We start from the raw sequence: 20,012 nt of genomic DNA on the forward strand, positions 1-20,012 counted from the left end.
AGTAACGACACCCAAAACTGCAGTCTCTCCCTGCAGTACGTTCAACAATGTTTCCATGGTGATATCCCAGAAAATGGGACCACACACCGATCCCTGGAGACAACCACGGGATACTCTTTTTGATACGACGGCTCCGGGAGCCGTTATTTTAGCAGTTCTTGCATCACAGTAGGCCACCAGACAACCATACAGCGGCTGCGGGCACCCAATCTCTCTTAGTCGAGAGAAGAGTGCCGGCCACCACAGGTTGTCGAAGGCCCCTGAGATGTCTATCATTATGCCAAGGACATACTTCGATGTCGCAGAGAGAACAATCCGACAAACCTCATTGATCGCATCCTGAGTGGAGCGACCCTTTCGGAATCCGAACTGCCTATCACTCATACCATGCAGTGTTCTGTGTCTCAAAAGTAGGTCAGCCAGCAACTTCTCAAATGCTTTGCCCATTACATCTAGCAGACAGATAGGCCGATAGGATTTCGGCATCGTTGGATCCTTATCAGGGCCTTTCCTGATTACAACTTCTGCCGTTTTCCACCTCTGTAAATACGACTTAGTGCTGGGGCGACCAAGTGCGCGAGTCCCTGTAATATCTCCACAGAGATCCCATCATCAAAAGGTGCCTTCTTCCTTGCAAAGGTGTAGATGGTTGCTTCCACCTCCTCTCCAGAGAAAGGGCACACGTTCGTATCGTTAAGATACGGATTCGAGAGCGCCTGACGTATTTCCCGCTGCTCTTGGGAATCCTGGTCGTCGTTGTCATCTGGTAGTAGTGTACCCAACAGCAGTCTTGCTGTTTCTACCCAATTCTTGGTCATGCCACCATCCCCAGCATGTAGTGTAGACAACATCATGGGCGACCTGATTTTTTTCTCTAACGATTTTGTAGGGAACTCCCCAAGGGTCAATTCTCAGCTGATCGTTAACAAATCTTTCCCAGGCTTGGCGTCTTGTGATGACCAACTGATCCTTGTATCTCTGCTTCAGACGACGATAAATACCTAGGTGGTATTGTCGTTCGTCGTGGGCAAAGCTTCTTTGATAGTTGCTTCGCGCCCTTCTGACCGACCGTTTAAGCACAGTCAATTCAGGGGTCCATGGGGTGGACTCCCTGCAGATGTATCTCGCTATTCGAGGTACAGCCAGTGTGATAGCTGTTTGCACGGAGCTTACAAGCTCCTCCACAGCTTCATCAATGTTGCCTGTGTCCTCCCCAAACTCTGGAGGACTGAACACCTGCATGAGGCGGTCCCAGTCTGTCCGAGCATAGTTAAATCGTTCCACCCATTCGCCTGACACATCCGCGATGGTTGTCGCTATTTCAAATGTGATACAGTTACAGTCACTGACAGTTAGGTGTTCCCTTACTTGTCAGTTATGGACGTGGGGTGCTGCCCTCTCGCTTGCAAGTGTGACATCAATATTTGATGTTGCACCCGCCCTCCCTGAATAAGTCGGGGGGTACCCAGGCAAGTTTAGCACATGCATGTGCGTTTCCATTATCAGATATACAAGCTGCGCACCCCTACAGTCCTGTACATCACAGTGCCAGAGTAGAGATTTAGCATTGGCATCCAGAGCTACAATTATAGCCTGCCCGGCTAAAACTCTTACGGACAACTTGAATTTGAACGATGACATCCGGCCGGAGTGGCAGAGCGGTTCTAGGCGCTACAGTCTGGAACCGCGTGACCGCTACGGTCGCAGGTTCGAATCCTGCCTCGGGCATGGATGTGTGTGATGTCCTTAGGTTGATTAGGTTTAAGTAGTTTTAAGTTCTAGAGGACTGATGACCTAAGAAGTTAAGTCTGCTCTGAGTCATTTGAACGATCACATAGATAATGCGGATAAGACAAATCCAAGACTGCGGTTTATTGGCACAATATTTAGATGATGAAGCAGATCTACTATAGACTGCCTACACTACGATTGTTGATTCTCTGCTGGAGTACAGCTGTGCGGAATCGACGGTATTGACGGAGAATTGCGAAAAAGTCCAAACCAAAGAAGGGTAGCTTGTTTTGTGTCGTCGCGAAATAGGGGAGACAGTATGACGGATATGATGAGCGAGTTGGTGTGGTAATCATTAACGAGCTATTTTCACAAAATTTCAATCACCAACTGTCTCCTCTAAATGCGAAATTATTTTATGTCACCAATCAACATAGGCAGAAGTGTTCATAGTAATAAAATAAGAGATATCGCAGCTAGCACGTAAATCTTTAAGTGTTAATTTTTCCCACGCACTGTTCGAGAATGGAACGGTTGAGAAATAGCCTGCAGTTGGTTCGAAGAAACTTCTGCGAGGCACTCAGATGTGAGCAGCAGAGTAGTCGCGTAGACGTAGATAATCCGTATAGCGTATCATGTATGTTCTGTCTGGTTTACATCGGTGGAATGAGCTGCTAACTATAGACCGGATATGTCCGTATGTTGTAGATCATCGTCTACAATAGTCTCTGTGTAGTCAGATAGTATCATGAAGCAGACAGGACCCACCCTCATATCCAGTATTGTATATCTCAGCAGGATCTGATTTCTATCGTACTGCGGCTGCCGCGTTATCTGAAGGAACGCATATAGTGGTGTACGGCTGTTAGCGAGAAGTAATCGCAGGCAAGTACCTGGCAGCGTCGTATCTGTCTCTTCCACAACACAGACGTATTTGGCTCTTTGTGCAAGATCCCTGGAACTGAGGTGCAACAAGTCATTGACTTTGTTTATGCTGGTTTTGGAAGTCCCCACATTCATTAAGCGATCCCTTGTGTCCCATGTATTCCACTTGTTTTTTCGCCTTGTCCGCCACGGTTTAGCCTGCACAGTATCGTAGTGATGCATTGTTTCTTCTTGGTTCTGGAAGATAGCTTATTTGGTATGCGTGTGTTTATAGAACCTCGTTTGACAGTGGCGGTAATGGTGTGAGACAGAATGTCTGGATAATTTCCACCTCTGCACAAAGTATTGGTGGCACATCAAGTACATATGGCCTAAAAAATAATCCTTTGAATAAACAGTCGTGTTTGAACATACACGTTTTGTGGGCCACGGTTCAAATTACTTGGACTCTAGAGTTAAAGTATGTTAGGGTGTCAACAGGCATAGTAGATATATACGGGCTTTGTAATCAGTAATGCGCGCAAGTGGAGGTCTTTGATGCTGAGCGACACAGAGAAGTATGTGATAATTTTACATCATGACGTTAGCAACATCCGTGCATCAATCGTCATTAGCATCAACTTATTCTCAGGGAACACTGTTATTAGTTACAGTTCTGCATTTCCGGCACCTCTAAACCACCAGTTGCCGTCCCGAAAGAAGAGTTATACTCTCGGCAGCTTGTAATTTTATCCGAGTTTGTGGCTACATGTTCTCCATCAAATGGTTCAAATGGCTCTGAGCACTATGGGACTTAACATCTAAGGTCATCAGTCCCCTAGAACTTAGAACTACTTAAACCTAACTAACCTAAGGACATCACACAACACCCAGTCATCACGATGTTCTCCATTACGGCATACAGATTTTCATGGTGTATTTACAATTCACACATTCTCGTTCATCGGGAAACGAAAATACATTTGGACGAATCACACTGCTCTCCCCCCCCCCTCCCTCCCTCCCTCCTCCCTCCCTCCCCCCTCCCTCCCTCCCTCCCCCCTCCCTCCCCCCCCCCCTCTCTCTCTCTCTCTCTCTCTCTCTCTCTCTCTCTCTCTCTCTCTCTCTCTCTCTGAATCCCCTGAAGTTCTAACAATGGGAAGCCCTTCCCGTTGAGTCGTCGATTTCGGGGTGAGTCTACGTAAGAGCAACTGAAAGAGATGGTGTTTTGATGTGTGTAGATAATCTCCAGAACAAACTTCATTTACAGGGTAACGCTATGTTAACGAACCTACACAAGCACGTTTCGCTAATTGTATTTTCCCCTAAAAAAAAAAAAAATAAAAATAAAAAAGTCGTAAAATCTATAATTTTTTTTACGGAATGCCCAGATACTTTGCCCTTGCAAAGAGACGCACAGAATGGAAGGAAAACGGTGACTTCTTTGGCCTATCCAAATACCAGCCAGTTACTGCACGGCGCTGTCTATTCTGGTCTTTGACATTAAGTTGCGGGCATGTCGCCAGTTCCAACTCTCTCTCTCTCTCTCTCTCTCTCTCTCTCTCTCTCTCTCTCTCTTTTGTTCTCCCTGTTCGCGTGTGGCTTCAGCACTCTTGTGATGCAAACGACACAGACAAACTCTTTCCCATCAGAGCAAAGCCTCTTTCCTCTCTCCGTACCGCAGACGACTTTAGGTAATCCTACACTCTAACAGTTACCCGAGAATGGAAGTCTTCTTCAGAGCATTAGTAGGTTCATGCTGTTATCGTTCTCAGCGGTGCTCCAGATCTCAACCTCGTTTAAATACGGCTATAGTTGTCCATGCATGGAAGAGCTGTTAAATGTCATGCACATTAAAGATGTACATCAAACTTACTATTCCTTGAAACTTAATATGAATATTGACTGAGAAATTGCTGTGTTGTTCTTACTAGCGCCGCGAAACACACCAGTCTTGTAGAGTTTTATTAGTTATCTTTCCGTGTCTTTTGTGAGTTTAAGTGCTTGTGGGATCAATATACATATGTTGCTGCGCACAGAATGAGCTTCTTTTTCGTACGCTAGAGTTAGATGTTTAACATTTTTAAACGGCGGTGACTTTTTACTGCGGGCCGGAGTGACCGTGCAGTTCTAGGCGCTACAGTCTGGAACCGAGCGACCGCTACGGTCGCAGGTTCGAATCCTGCCTCGGCCATGGATGTGTGTGATGTTCTTAGGTTAATTAGGTTTAATTAGTTCTAAGTTCTAGGCGACTGATGACCTCAGAAGTTAAGTCACATAGTGCTCAGAGCTAGCCATTTGACTTTTTACTTCTCGGAGTTAAGCCACTCTCACTGAATTGTACAGATTAATAATTTAACTTGATAATAATGATGTAGAACATTAATCTGTACTTGAACACTAAACTATACTTGTGGGGCTCTAGCTTCCAACAATACTTTCTCTTGCGGTGCATCTTCAACTACCGTGCTCTTTAAACAAACTATACGTTTACTGCCAGTTATTACTCACATCCTTCTTCAGTTTTCCCCTGAAATTTTCTTCATTACTCTTGGTTTTTGGTATTTTCCCAGGACTGGCACATAATTCATGCCGCTTTTCTGTAGTATTCCTCATACCTCATTATGCTGTTTTAGAGAGTAGCTCATAATGATAAACAAGATTATTCAAAATGCATCACATCATTCCCGTAGTAACTGGCCATAGCTTTGAACAATAATATATGCACTGCATTCACAGTGATGCGTGCACGCAAGAATGATCCCCTTGCGGTTCGATTCGAATCTGTTGATTCTAGCTCTTTCAACCCCTTGACTTCTTTAAATATTTTACTTTCAGTTGGTGACGGAAACGAACAGAGCATTGAACATTAATGCGTCTTCCTGTGAAGCATTTGTTTTTTCTAGAGGTACACATGTGACGACTAAATTCTGAATGATCGTACTCGGTTCTGTAGAGCAACCAACCAGTTACAAAATATTCATTATTCCTCCATTTTGTTATTAATTGTAGTCATACAACAGACGACTATAATTAAAGTTCAGCTACCCAGGAAGGTCCAGTGTGGGCTACAATCATCGAATGACATTGAAACTTGGTAGAGATGCTACTGCGCTTATCCAGAATCGATTTACGCTGGAAAAAGTTAGTTCCAATTTTAGTCACCAGATGCAAATTGGCGCTGTACAGCATCTCGTTTCAGGTGCTCCGGATTTGGACCTGTTGGCCAAAATTGGAACTAATATTTTCCGGCGTAAATCGGTTCACATTGAGGCATTAGAATATCTACTAAGTTTCGCTGCCATACAATAATTACAGCCCAAGCTACACCTCAGTGAGTAGCTGCATTTTAATTGTAACCACCCGATATAACGCTTCTGACATACCGTTACCGCGGAACAGTGAACGTACAGCTGTTTGTCGACAGACATCGCGTGATCGTTGACAGACCGGTGGTACACTCAGTTTCAAAATGTTGTTGACACTGTGCGTGTTGTCCGTATACATTGTGTGGCGGAACGTTGCTAATAGCCCTTCTAACTGAACACAGACTATCCAAAATTATTGAGTAAAAGTAAACCTGAAAAAATTATAACTTACGACTCGCCGTACACGACACCCATCCTCGTATTAATTTCTGTTGCTCACCCATTAGATACTGAAGAGAAGAGCTACAAAGAAAACACATGACGTATTACGTATATACGTAACGTAATTTATTTGGCAGGCACAAACAGATAAATTATTCCAGTTTGAAAACTAATGAACCCACGGCAAACCCTCTGATCTCCTGGTCAGCGCAGAGGGCGACCCGGAAACACCAGTAGAGCCATCAGCGTCCATTGAAAGCTTCCACAAACGTCTCACTACAGTCCAAATTGAGAGACACTGTCATGTCTGTGAAGGATTGCTGACAAAGAAAGTATACAGTCTCATAACATCTGAGAGAGAATTTCATGTAATAGGCTAAATTCGTTGATAGAATATCCTCTTCAAACATTCTCTCAACTTGGAACGAGATTTCTTCGAGAACGGCAGTTGAAAGGTGCCCAAACAGTCGTAGACCTTCATATTCCTGAAACCGGCGAAACATCGTAATGGTAGGAGATGGATTTACAGATTTTTCTAAGTCTCTATGAAATTGTTCAAAAGTGTACACTGAAATACACCAACTCCAAACACCTGGCCGGCATATTGAATGCAAACAGGAACAAAATAGTTGAACCCTGCAAAAATAAGTTAAATTGGATGTTGCTGTCGCACCTCGTTGCTGTCACACATTTTTCCGGGAAAGACGACAGTGAATCAGCACCAACTTTGACAAAAACTCTAGAATAGCCCTCGTGTCGTTACAGACTCCGTTTGTCGAAAGCGCTGGATTTTTTTAATAATTAGACCGTCTACTTCTCATATCGAATATGCTTCATCCTTTCAGCGAAATGATCCCCACAACCGATGCTACAGCACTGATTAAAAAAAAATAGGTGGGGGGCAGTGAAGAAGCTTCGTGTCCACAGGCTCACTGGAAATGTGCTCCTGCGGTGTGCACCGTAGAAAGAGGCACGTTTGGTAACGACCTAATAATTTATTATGATTGAGACTTTGTCAGTGGCCTGACAGCTCAGAGACGGTTGACAACGCGTAAAAGAAAATTTTTGGTCGCCCAACACGAGTATGGTCCAAGAAATTATTTTCACTTCCGTTTGAAGCGCATTGAGCGGGTTAGTTTCAATTAGGGGGAAGTAGGTTCGAAATAATTATTTGAGATTCATGTTGAATTTATTAAAACTTGACCAATTTATTAAAATATATTCCTCTATAAGGTCAACATGGTCGACGTTCAAGACATTATTCTCATCACCACGTAAAAGGAAATCTATAGATGAATGGCGTAGCCAGGCAACAGTTCCCTACTCCCACCAAACCCATCCCTCCTTTGCCTCCTAGGCAAAGCACTCTTGTTAGGTTTCCATTCTGAAAAATTATACAACCATCTCTTACTCAAAACTGCAGTATCCCAGGAAATACTATCAGTTTGGCCACGAAGCACGTACAGCAAAGCACGTACAGCACCAAACCTCAGACCACGTACTCCTTATCGCTTCTGAAACAACAAAAGTGGTGATTTTCAGGCGGTAGTCTCCTCTGTAAACTGAAGGGGACGAAACTTGGATCTTCGCAGTTTACAACACCGTCCGCGGGTGGTGTACTGTGTACCTTTCAAAAGATCTCTTTCGTATGATGTATTTGGAGTAGAAATAAGGTGGATGGAGAGAGTTTACGAAAGGTGTTCTTTCGGGTATCCATCTGAATCGTTTTACGTTAAGCATAACAACGCAGTTGTATCACCTTGAAAATAGTAGACCTGAATTTGTTATAAAGTTTCGCCCATTGATAGGGACTGTTAAGGAAATTATTCCACCCGCACTGTCCCCTTAAACTACAAACAACTGAATAATTATTTCATGTTGCTAATCATCTGTTTTGCATTATTAGTTCATGGTGGTCAAGCTCGGAAGTTTTATGTAGTAAAATAACGTACGTTGTGTGGGATATAGAAGATAATCCGTAAAATAAAGGTGAACCAACGTAACGTTAGTTTTTAACAATCGTATCGAGGACTGGAATCATCCCTAGCTATTGAAGATGAAAACGTCTTATCTCCACAACTAGAGTAACCAATACATAAATGCTGCACTCCTACACTATCTACAAGATTTTCATAAGGCAAGATCTGGAAATTTCATTTCCATTGAAACTCTGGGTATGGCCAACAATCTTAGCATCATCAGCAGATAATGTTCGCTAAAAGGTCACCCACGGAATGTAGCTTTTAGAAACAACAATAAGAGACTAAATAAATCAAAGCGACTGAAACTACGGAATGTACTCTCAGGGTGCACGTGTTTACGTGTCTCATTCCCTCACGTTGGTTACCGTATGGCCGATAACTAGCTCGGCCAAACTACTGTTCGGGAGTTGGCCCGTTTCGAAATCTGAAGCTGGGGCTGGGAGTCTCTAGCACAGATGAGGTAATTTCCTAAGCGAGGCCGCTTACGACAATGCATTTTTGAGGTGAATATATCCGGACTCTCCACGGAACGCCATGTGTGACGTCAGGTTTTGAGTCAGAAGGTATGTAATGCACCACCACAGAAGTGTTTTCCATCAGCATGATTGAATGGAGAGAACAGCGTTAGAACAGGTCTCAATTATGGAATATAGAATTCGCAGAAGGTACAGCAGGGTACGTCCAAAGCGCTAGTATTTGAAGCACTAATCATCACTCTGGCATACCGAAGAAATTATTTTAAGCCATCGGTCTTTAGACTTGCCCTACATCCACATCAATACTTTTCAAGCTACCTGTGTGCTGCATCAACAACGACACCCTGAGACCGGGCCAATTCTGCATCAGGAATCACGTCTCTACAACGCCTACACAACAGACGGCTACAGCGCCAGTAAAGCAACGGAGGCTGCATTCCTAGACATCGAAGAAGCCTTCGATCGTCTCTGGCACAACGACCTCATCCCACAAACTCAGTTACGCTCCTTTCCCCGTCTCATACATTCGTATCTCACAAACTGAAGTTTTGACACTGACATTGAGGGCAAACAATCAACACGACAATGGTATTCTAGCTGGAATATCCCAAGGCAGTATTCTGGAGCCCTTCTTGTTAAAGCTCTACATTAATGATAATCCATCAACATGCAACATGACGGTTGCCATGTACGCAGATGACACTGCCATCTTAAGCACAAGATTGGAAACAAACAAACTCACGACTAACTACAGTACTCTTTTGAATTCTCGACCCTTGATTTGAGAAGTTGCATATCGAGGTATACCTCGACAAATACGAGGCAGTTTAGTTTACACGCAGACGGTAGCAACTGCACAACCACAGGCGCTGTAGACAAATAATTTGACACACACACACACACACACACACACACACACACACACACACACGCAATGCATTTCCATGACAAAGCCAGGTACTGTGGTGTCTCGATGGATCAGAAACACTCGTGTAGAGGCCACCTACAACACATCGCCAACAAAGCGCACGCGAGCCGCAGGCAATTGAACATCATGCTTGACAGGCAAATTGCACTGAATAGGCGGGTGTCGAGGGCCAAGTACATGACACTTATAGGACCTCTGATGACATATGCAGCTCCAATCTGCGGTTAGGCATCTCCAACACATCTGCGCCGTTTGCAGGTCATACAGAAAATTGTATTACGGATCATACGCAACGCTCCAAGGTACACACTTGCTGCGGACTAACGTAATGAATTCCGCCTCGATACTCTAGTGGAGGTATTAAAAAAAACTGCCATACGATACTAGAACAACTCGAGACGAACTATTTCTTCCTTAATCTGGGAGAACTACAATCACAAAGACAGGCTGGAAGCATAAATGCTCAAAAACATTTTTCCTTAGGGAAATATCAACCGCCCATCGAAGACATAAATGAAGCACTCAAAGAACACAATGTCGGCGTATAACACAGTGTCGATGCATCTGCGTTACAGCAAATTCGACTGGCGCCGCCAGTTGCACTCATACAGCCAAGTAGCCGACACAAACAGGCTAGCCGAGCACACAAGACATAAACGAACCCCTTACGATGCTACACTACGCTTTGTTGACAGAACACTTAGAAGAAGCGACAAACCCACTAATGAGACAGCCTACATTACACTTGTCCGTCCTCTGCCGGAATATTGCTGCGCGTATGGAATCCTTACCAGGTAGGATTGACGGAGGACATCGAAAAAGTGCAAAGAAGAGCAGCTCGTTTCGTGTTAACGCGCAATGGTGGTGAGAGTGTCACTGATATGATTCGCAAGTTAGGGTGGCAGTCACCGGAACAAAGGTGGGTTTTCTTTGCGGTGAGATCCATTTACGAAATTTCAATCGCCAACTTTCTCTTCCGAAAGCGAAAATATTTTGTTGACACCCACCTACGTAGAGAGAAATGATCATCATAATAAAGTAAGAGAAATCAGAGCTCGAACGGAAAGATTTAGGTGTTCGTTTTTCCCACACGACATTCGAGTGTGGAATGGTAGAGGATTCATATGAAAATGGTTCGATGAACCCTCTGCCAGGTACTTAAGCTTGAATTGCAGAATAACGATGTAGATGTACACAACGTGCAGCTGATGTTATAGTCAAACCGACCTCTCAGATGATGACTTGGTATGTTACAGGTACGCTGACGCTGCAGCTGGCTCAATAGACATCGCCGGAGACCAACTACAACGGTAACACCTCTCCGCTAACATTTTCTAACATCCAAGCGTGAGCTGTCGCAACTGACACAAATCCGACAGTAGCTCTTCCACCTGCCCAGAGTATCGCAGAAGTTTTTTTTTCCCCCATGGCGCTTTTCGTGGCACATTTTTCCCCTCCGTCCTTAAAACAGATACCCTTCAGTCATCTTAGGTCTGTCATCACCTCGATGGGGCCGTTTTCGTGAGTTATCGCACCCAGACAAACTCCTATTCTCCTCAATTCTATTCAATACCTCCTTATTAGTTATGTGATCTACCCATCTAATCTTAAGCATTCTTATATAGCACCACATTTCGAAAGCTTGTATTCTCTTCTTGTCCGAACTGTTTATTACCCATGTTTCACTTCCGTACATGGCTAACTCCATACAAATACTTTCAGAAAAGACTTTCTGACAGTTAAATCTATACTCGATGTTGACAAATTTCTCTTCTTCAGAAACGCTTATGTCTGTTCAAGTTATTTTATTTTATTGATCGTGACGCAGTCGCTGGGCTAAGACGTTTTTCATTTTTAAAGGCTTATGACTTCTGAAGAAGGCTAGATTATTATAGTTGAAACCATGGTCAATAATTAGTGTAAATATAATTAGTGCAACCGTGGGTTGTTTTTCATTCGAAACGAAATTGTTTCCCTTCAAGCAGCTCCTTAATGTTCGGTTTCAAACTAATTAAAGCATATCTAAGGTCACTCTCAACGTTCAGGCGACTGCAGCGTTTTGCTTTATGATGGCTAGCGCCGAGAATCCGATCTCACTTGTAGGTATGCAGATAAGAGTTGTACGAGGACTTCTTTGCCGTCCTTTCCCGTTCCTGGATAAATAGGAATCAAATTTATCCAGAATTCTTCCATTACCATTTATTGAAATCACATTTTTGTTCCAATTGCATTCTCTTGCGTTTCGTAAGGGAGGGCATGGACATTAGTGTGAAGAATGATCGTAATATTTTGCACTGCCAGTCTTCTGAAGACTGAAACTCCTCTTGCAGACGTTGCAGGTGTTCACTGACAATAACTCTGCACTCATAGACATGGCACTTCGCTTATATACAAGTTATTTGAATTGATTGAATCAAGAGAATGGCGAAAACGCTGATAACCACGCCGTTCAGGGCCCGTACATTTCTGCTAATGGTGAAAAGTTAGTAATGCAGTTAGTAATGCAGGTCAAACTTCCATGGTTGTCTCTTCCAAGAAGGCCATTATTGCATTGTTGGTATCCATTATTCTGTGTACGTTGCAGTTTCAAATTCAGATTATTTATGGTTCCCAAGAAGTCTGCAAGTATGCTAATGAAACTATAAAAATGTCATGAATGCATGAATGATGCTCAGATTTCCCTTGACTCAAAATAAATAGAAAGATGTTGCCCTTAGAAGGCCGCCGAACTCATCTATGAGTCAAGATGGGTGTTCAGGGTTGAGATCGTTATATAGGACTCGGAAAAACGAATATTCACAGCAGTTGATGTAATTTTATTAACTACACTGATAGGGACTTTCATTGTAGTATTCAGTTTCTCAGGTAAAATGTTAGAAGAAATGGCTAAAGATCTTTCGGTGAGAGCCAATAAGATTAGAATTTTTTCCTGTGGCAATATTTAGGTAGCCATAACGTGAACGTAACGTGGCTGTTGCTCGGTCAGTACACATTTCCATAACTGTCCCAAAACGAACTATTTCAACCAAAAATTCACTAATGGCAAAAAATGTATCAGAACTTTGTGATGTTTCCAAGTTTTTAAAAACGATAGTTCTACCATTATTTCCTTCTCGGCCACAAATCGGCAGTACGCTGTACAGCGATAATGCTGAGCAGTATCAGTAGAATCATCTCACTGCAAGGTAAGAAACTGAAACGTTTACAGTCTTTTAACTAGCTGTTCACATTCAGGACCATTTCCTCGATCGTACGTTGTACACTGTTGTTTGAAAGAGACCTCTTGTTCATTTTTCGCTGGCTATCTTCTCAGAAAACAATGGAAAGTTTGATTAACATCACGGCAATAGCTTGAATAACATCTCACCAGTAGTACGAAGCTTTCTGTTTTGCCCTGCTAAAAGAGAAATTGCTTATGGTTCTTCAATGAATTTCTCATTTTCCTGCCGAAAGATCCCAATAGAGTCCAGTTTCATATGATAGAAAGAATTTCCAAAAAAACAGTCTTTTTGATTTCATTTTCAACGCCGAGTGAGCTTATCTTAGATGCCTTTCGAGACTCGCAGGCTACGATGAGTCGTTGCTGAGGACACTATGCCGCATGGGACACTGTGCCATTTGAACATTGTCTTTTTTAATAACTGTTAATCCATATTTAATGTAGTCAGTATACATCTTCTTTTAACAGACTGTTTCACGCGACGTACAGAAGCAATAAAAACGGTGTTTACTTCTGCAGAGCACAGGAGGTGTGATACTGTTAAGAATGTAGAGCGTGGACTGAAGAATGTGTTGTATCAGTAATAAATAGATGACGCCGAGGCAAAGCTGGTGCTGCCAAATCTACAAAAAGTGCACTTTCTGACTGCAATAAGAAGTACACTACTGGCCATTAAAATTGCTATACCAAGAAGAAATGGAAATGGTAAACGGGTATTCATTGGACAAATACATTATACTAGAACTGACATGTGATTACATTTTCACGCAATTTGGGTGCATAGATCCTGAGAAATCAGTACCCAGAATAACCACCTCTCGCCGTAATAACTGCCTTGATACGCCTGGGCATTGCGTCAAACAGAGCTTGGATGGCGTGTACATGTACAGCTGCCCATGCAGGTTCAACACGATACCACAGTTCATCAAGAGTAGTGACAGGCGTATTGTGATGAGCCATTTGCTCGGCCACCATTGACCAGACGTTTTCAGTTGGTGAGAGATTTGGAAAATGTGCTGGCCAGGGCAGCACTCGAACATTTTCTGCATCCATAAAGGTCCGTACAGGACCTGCAGCATGCGGTCGTGCATTATCCTACTGAAATGTAGGGTTTCGCAGGGATCGAATGAGGGGTAAAGCCACGGGTCGTAACACATCTGAAATGTAACGTCCCCTGTTCAAAATGCCGTCAGTGCATACAAGAAGTGACCGAGACGCGTAACCAGCGGCACCCCTTACCATCACGCCGGGTGATACGCCAGTAAGGCGATGACGAATACATGCTTCTAATGTGCGTTCACCGCGATTTCTAAAATGATTCAAATGGCTCTGAGCACTATGGGACTCAACATCTGAAGTCATCAGTCCCCTAGAACTTAGAACTACTTAAACCTAACTAACCTAAGGAGATCACACACATCCGTGTCCGAGGGAGGATTAGAACCTGCGACTGTAGCAATCACGCGGTTCCGGACTGAAGTGCCTAGAACCGCACGGCCACCGCGGCCGGCACCGCGATTTCGCCAAACACGGATGCGACGATCATGATGCTGTAAACAGAACCTGGATTTATCTGAAAAAATTACGTTTTCCCATTGGTGCACCCGGGATCCTCGTTGAGTACACCATCGCAGGCGCTGCTGTCTGTGATGTGGCGTCAAGGGTAACCGCAGCAATGGTCACCGAGCTGATAGTCCATGCTGCTGCAAACGTCGTTGAACTGTTCGTGCAGATGGTGGTTGTCTTGCAAACGTCTCCTTCTGTTGACTCAGGGATCGAGACGTGGCTGCACGATCCGTTACAGCCATGCGGACTAGATGCCTGTCATCTCGACTGCTAGTGATACGAGGCCGTTGGGATCCAGCTCGTTCCATATTACCCTCCTGAACCCACCGATTCCATATTCTGGTAACAGTGATTGGATCTCTACCAACGCGAGCAGCAATGTCGCGATACGATAAACCGCTACAATCCGACCATTATCAAAGTCGAAAACGTGATGGTACGTATTTCTCGTCCTTACACGAGTCGTCATAACAACGTTTCAACAGGCAACGCCGGTCTACTGCTGCTTGTGTTTGAGAAATCGGTTGGAAACTTTGCTCGTGTCGCCACCGGCGCCAACCTTGTGTGATTGCTCTGAGAAGCTAATCATTTGCATATCACAGCATCTTCTTCCTGTAGGTTAAATTTCGTGTCTGTAGCACGTCATCTTCGTGGTGTGGCAGTTTTAATGGCCAGTAGTGTAAAAACTGTTGCTTTGTCTGACCGCATGTTTTTGCTTCCTTGTATGCTGTCTGAAGATAACCCAAGTCCGCACGTTGCCCCTGACCTACCTTGATATAGAGGGTGTGTAGACTTTCTTCCTGGACAGCACGTTCTGCATATCTTATGATTCATAGGAAAATCTCATGGGCTGTCGCCAACCACTTCGATTGATCAGCACCAGCGTGGAATGGCTGACCCATATCTATCACCAAAAACCAATATTACTCGATACCCAGCTAGGTTAGAACCTTTGCTGCAGCCGGTAGTGTTACCTCTGCATACTCTGTATGCGAGGGGCATTCAATAAGTAATGCAACACTTTTTTTTCTTAATGCAGGTTGACTCTTTCGGGATTCTAATATAACACAATATTCCCCACTCTCTTGATTACAAAACGCTGTTTTTAATATAACGTCCGTTCAGTAGGACATCATCTTAGTGGGAGGGCCTGCGTGCGCGCGTGGCAGCACACTAATGGTGGGCGTCGGAGCCAACGTGTTGATGCATCAGTAACCTCGTCGCGTACTGCTTCCAGTGGAGTACATACTTCATTAGGCCAAACGGAAGTCGGAAATTGCTGCAGGGTGAATGAGGAAGAATATTCCAGTGAAGTCCTGTGAGTTCCTCTAGTGTGGGCAGACTTGTGTGAGGCCTTGCGTTGTCATGGAAAAAGAGAAGTCCGTTTGCATTTTTGTGGCGACGAACACCCTATAGTCGCTTCTTCAGTTTCCTGTGGGTAGTGCGAGGTGCACTGAAGTTCTAAGGCCTCCGATTTTTTTTTCTCCCGACTGGAAAGAGATAGAAACATGCGCATTGTTTTAAAATGAGACCGCGTTCATTGCCAATACGTCCCAAAGATGGCAGCACCGTACGGCAGATGGAATTTTAACGCCGGCGGCGAGAATGAAAACTGTTTTAAATACTTAAAACGACGACGTTTTCCTTACTTGAACGGCGTGCAATCACTCGTTTTCTGAATTTGCGTGGTGTGAAACCAATTGAAATTCATCGACAGTTGAAGGAGACACGTGGTGATGGAGTTATGGATGTGTCGAAAGTGCGTTGGTGGGTGCGACAGTTTAATGAAGACAGAACATCGTGTGACAACAAACCGAAACAACCTCGGGCTCGCACAAGCCGGTCTGACGACATGATCGAGAAAGTTGAGAGAATTGTTTTGGGGGATCGCCGAATGACTGTTGAACAGATCGCCTCCAGAGTTGACATTTGTGTGGGTTCTGTGCACACAATCCTGCATGATGACCTGAAAATGCGAAAAGTGTCATCCAGGTGGATGCCACGAATGCTGACGGACGACCACATGGCTGCCCGTGTGGCATGTTGCCAAGCAATGTTGACGCGCAACGACAGCATGAATGGAACTTTCTTTTCGTCGGTTGTGACAATGGATGAGACGTGGATGCCATTTTCAATCCAGAAACAAAGCGCCATTCAGTTCAATAGAAGCACACAGATTCACCGCCACCAAAAAAATTTCGGGTAACCGCCAGTGCTGAAAAAATGATGGTGTGCATGTTCTGGGACAGCGAGGGCGTAATCCTTACCCATTGCGTTCCAAAGGGCACTGCGGTAACAGGTGCATCCTACGAAAATGTTTTGAACAACAAATTCCTTCCTGCACTGCAACAAAAACGTCCGGGAAGGGCTGCGCGTGTGCTGTTTCACCAAGACAACGCACCCGCACATCGAGCTAACGTTACGCAACAGTTTCTTCGTGATAACAAATCTGAAGTGATTCCTCATGCTCCCTACTCACCTGACCTGGCTCCTAGTGACTTTTGGCTTTTTCCAACAATGAAAGACACTCTCCGTGGCCGCACATTCACCAGCCGTGCTGCTATTGCCTCAGCGATTTTCCAGTGGTCAAAACATACTCCTAAAGAAGCCTTCGCCGCTGCCATGGGATCATGGTGTCAGCGTTGTGAAAAATGTGTACGTCTGCAGGGCGATTACGTCGAGAAGTAACGCCAATTTCATCGATTTCGGGTGAGTAGTTAATTAGAAAAAAAAATCGGAGGCCTTAGAACTTGAATGCACCTCGTATAGTATACTTCAGAGCATAAAAAGAGAATAATCCCTCTAGAGCCTCACTAGACAGTCGCCATGACTTTTCCGATTGAGGGTGCGGCTTTGAACTTATTCTTCTGAGGCGAGGTGGTGTGGCACCACTCCGTGGCCTGCTGTTTTGTTTCCGGTGCGAAGTGACGAACCGATGGTCCATCGCTTGTGATAATGGTCGACAAAAAGTGTCAGCACCGGCTTCGTAACGCGCAACCATTTTCGCACATGTGGATTCCTCGTTGCCTTTTATGGTCTTCTGTTAGGCAGCGAGGAATCCAGCGGGCACACACCTTTAAGTACCCCAGCCGGTGGACGAGTGTGTCAGCACTACGGTGGTGACACTCATATAGGGACTTATAGTAACACGACCTTGGCTCGCTGCCACGCCACTTGGAGCGCTGCAAATTTATCCGTCCATCACCTCGCTTTCTTATTGGCTGATTTTTAGTCTTCTATGTTTATTTTCGTTTCATAATTAACAGAGGTTGATTTCAGCACTCTGCGCTTCTGATTACGCCTTATAGTGTGTGTTGCACTCTTTGAATTGCACCGTCAATGTGTTAGTCGTATTGTGATTGTGTTCTTTAAGTATCCATAATATTTGGTGGAGCAAATGGTTGCAAATTTTTATTTCATATAAAACAGAAGCTGCTTTCTTTGTATGGTCTTCTGCGGGCCTACGTGTTCTGCAATTGCTTACAAATCTGAGTGTGAACTACTCGATTTAAATGTGTTGTAAGTATAGTACCCGCATTCTAACTTTTTTTTGCGTCCATTTTCCGTACTTTGGGCCATTTAATGGAGAACTCCATTTAGCAGGTTTGGACAATATCGGTATTTATCTTTATTATATCTCACCACAAAATGAGTATATAATTCTGCTTTGAATGCTATTAATTCTTGCCGCTGATTTCCATGCATTTCACAGTGTCTTAGGGAGAATGGATGTACGGAAGATGAGTACGTCCAATGCTCTCTAGTCTTGGTGACTAGAGCATTTTTCTTGCAAAGCGAAAAATGGGACAGTATTTACGCAAATGTTTTCACACAACAGTCACTACATATGGTACATTTTAGCAGAAGTCAATGAAAATTTCGGTGGCTTCCATTAAATGCGAGATTACGAAGAAAGGATGCTAACAAAAATAACGTAGAATACGAGCAATATACTTACACAGCATTTAAGTGGAACAGTTCACACGCCGATTCCTAATCAGTAGCAGACAGACATGACTCATACGAAACAGAAACAAATGCGGAATTATTTACCGCGGCCAATATTAGGGATGAGAGCAAAACCTAAGCGGAATACGAGCAACCAATTTACGTTGCACTTCAAAGATTGCAATGCGCACAAAACGGTCGGAATCTGGAACATAATTTAATGGTTCAAATGGCTCTGAGCGCTATGGGACTTAACATCTTAGGTCATCAGTCCCCTAGAAATTAGAACTACTTAAACCGAACTAACCTAAAGACATCACACAACACCCAGCCATCACGAGGCAGAGAAAATCCCTGACCCCGCCGGGAATCGCACCCGGGAACCCGAGCTTGGGAAGCGAGAACGCTACCGCACGATCACGAGCTGCGGGCACAGGATTCGAACCTGCGACCGTAGCAGTTGCGCGGTTCCAGATTGAAGTGCCTAGAACCGCTCGTCCACATCAGCGAGCCATCCATACTCCGCAAGCCACCTGACGGTGTGTGGTGGAGGGTACTTTGAGTACCTCTATCGGTTCTCCCTTTTATTCCAGTCTCGTATTGTTCGCGGAAAGAATGATTGTCGGTATGCCTCTGTGTGGGCTCTAATCTCTCTGATTGTATCCTCATAGTCTCTTCGCGATATATACGTAGGAGGGAGCAATATACATGTTCTCGAAACTTCAACAAAAGCCCGTACCGAGCTACTGAGCGTCTCTCCTGCAGAGTCTTCCACTGGAGTTTATCTATCATCTCCGCAACGCTTTCGTGATTACTAAATGATCCAGTACCGAAGCGCGCTGCTTCCGTTGGATCTTCTCTAACTCTTCTATCAAGCCTATCTGGTACGGATCCCACACTGGTGAGCAATATTCAAGCAGTGGGCGAACAAGTATACTGTAACCTACTTCCTTTGTTTTCTGCCTGCCTTTCCTTAAGATTCTTCCGGTGAATTTCATTCTGGCATCTGCTTTACCGACGATCAACTTTATATGACCATTCCATTTTCAATCACTCCTAATGCCTATTCCCAGGTAATTTATGGAATTAACTGTTTCCAGTTGCTAACCTGCTACATTGTAGCTAAATGATCAAGAATCTTTCTTTCTATGTATTCGCAGCACATTGGTTGGTTGGTTGTTGGTTGGTTGGTTGGTTGGTTGGTTGGGGAAGGAGACCAGACAGCGTGGTCATCGGTCTCGTCGGATTAGGGAAGGATGGGGAAGGAAGTCGGCCGTGCCCCTTCAGAGGAACCATCCCGGCATTTGCCTGGAGTGATTTATGGAAATCACGGAAAACCTAAATCAGGATGGCCGGACGCGGGATTGAAGCGTCGTCCTCCCGAATGCGAGTCCACTGTCAAACCACTGCGCCACATCGCTCGGTCGCAGCACATTGCACTTGTCTACATTGAGATTCAATTGCCATTCCCTGCACCATGCGTCAATTCGTTGCAGATCCTCCTGCATTTCAGTACAATTTTCGATTGTTACACCCTTTCAATATACCACAGCATCAGCCGCAAAAAGCCGCACTGAACTTCCGATGTTATCCACAAGGTCATTTATGTATATTGTGAATAGCAACGGTCCTATGACCCTCCCCTGCGGCACACCAGAATCACTCTTACTTCGGAAGACTTCCCTCCATTAACACGCGATCTAGTGT

General features: G+C 44.4%; 1 protein-coding gene across 2 annotated transcripts in view; it reads left to right on the forward strand.

The window, feature by feature from the left end:
* LOC126267463 (UDP-glycosyltransferase UGT5-like) overlaps positions 1-20,012 on the forward strand; it is a 264,174-nt gene that overhangs the window by 96,504 nt on the left and 147,658 nt on the right. The window contains exon 2 of one of the 2 annotated variants that reach the window (XM_049972733.1): positions 10,828-10,881. The exons of the other annotated variant lie outside the window; for it this stretch is intronic. The gene's annotated coding sequence lies outside the window, so the exon portion shown is untranslated. The remainder of the gene's footprint in view (positions 1-10,827; positions 10,882-20,012) is intronic. 2 annotated transcript variants of the gene reach the window in all.

The sequence above is a fragment of the Schistocerca gregaria genome, chromosome 4 (assembly GCF_023897955.1).
Source record: "Schistocerca gregaria isolate iqSchGreg1 chromosome 4, iqSchGreg1.2, whole genome shotgun sequence".
In the NCBI taxonomy this organism is placed as follows: domain Eukaryota; kingdom Metazoa; phylum Arthropoda; class Insecta; order Orthoptera; family Acrididae; genus Schistocerca; species Schistocerca gregaria.